Consider the following 1,519-nt stretch of genomic DNA (forward strand, 5'->3'; position numbering starts at 1 on the left):
TTTTCTTCATTTTCCTTCAAGGGCTTCAATTGGGCCTCATATTTGTCATATTTTCCTTGCCTTATTTCTCAATTTTCATATCATTTTCTAAAGTCTTTTTTGAAATTAAGTTATGTTAATGGGTATAGTATGGACTTTAGTAGTATTATATATGCATTTATCATTTTACTATTTTATGAACGAATTTGATTAACAAAATTCTATTTGTAACAAATGGATCCTCAATATTGACAGGAATCTATTGGCTCGTTGATATTTGATGTTGTTTCCTGTAATGGTCGGAGAATACCGCGCAAGCCTCAAACTATTACACCTTATTTGGAACGAATGAGTTGTAGATGACTCCTTGACCTAACTTCTTGGTTACATTAAGATCATTCTAACTTAAATGAGAAATCATGATAATATTTAGATTCTTAGGACATCTCATTATTAAAAATAGATTCTTTGGTCTTTATCCTTTGTTGTTATGATATAAAAACTGGTGTTGAACCTCGAAAGGGTTGTTCAAGTTGTAATATTATTTTTTGATACAAACTCAGACTTGCGATTATTTGTAACTAGTTTCTCTGCAATTTGAATGGAAGTATTTATTATTGAGACTTAGTCTACTATGTTGATTTTCCCACAAGGCAGTTCGATTTTGGATTTGGGCCCGATCCTAGGAACAATGTTGTCTTCTCTTGTACCATTAAAACTAGCATTTGATTTCTCTATTCTATCTATTTCCATCTGTGTAATGGTTTTTAATTTCTCGCTATTGATTTGTTAAATCGAATACATTTTCTTGAATCAGGTTTATTGGAATTGTCAAACCCCTGGCGATGCTATCCTTCTGTAAAGTTCATGTTGGCTTCGCGGATAATACATTTCAGCCTCTGAACTAGTTCCCAAGGCATCTCACCTGGTTGCATCGCGATCTCTTTGAATCGCACAATCGACTACGCCTCAGATTTAGGCTTGCTAAATTCCCTATTTAATGCTGCTTGGATATCTACTACTCCAGCATTCGGGTTATCATTAGAGTACTTAACATACTAGGTTAGCGTGCGATCTTTCAAGGCGCTAACTAGTGTTACTTTCTTTATATGATCATCTGTAACACCTTGAGATTCCCATACAGCCCTCACAACAAAGCAAAATTGGTCCAGGTCCTCATTTCTCAAGCCTTTGAACAAAGGCAACTTCACTTTATTTGCCATACTAAACCGTGGTGGAGGCAGAGCTGGTACGGACGAAGTTGGAGGTGATGGTGGTGAAGTTGGTGATGGTGTGGGCGGAGGAGGTATTCACGGGAATCCTTGTCTTATTAACTGAATAGCGCTTCACGGAGAGAGCTTCGCTATTCCTTCTTCATCTCTTTGTGGAGGTGAAATCAAGGGGCTATACTCCAGACCCTTATTTCCTTCATTTCTGTAATTTTTTCCGCTTTGCGTAGTCCCGAACATCAAGGTAGCTACTTAACCATTTTTTCACACAACAACATTTTAATCCAAGTATTCAAAGATTTTACGTACTT

Source organism: Pinus tabuliformis, chromosome 6 (genome assembly GCF_031772625.1).
Source record: "Pinus tabuliformis cultivar Carrire ecotype Pingquan chromosome 6, CPIR1, whole genome shotgun sequence".
Lineage (NCBI taxonomy): Eukaryota > Viridiplantae > Streptophyta > Pinopsida > Pinales > Pinaceae > Pinus > Pinus tabuliformis.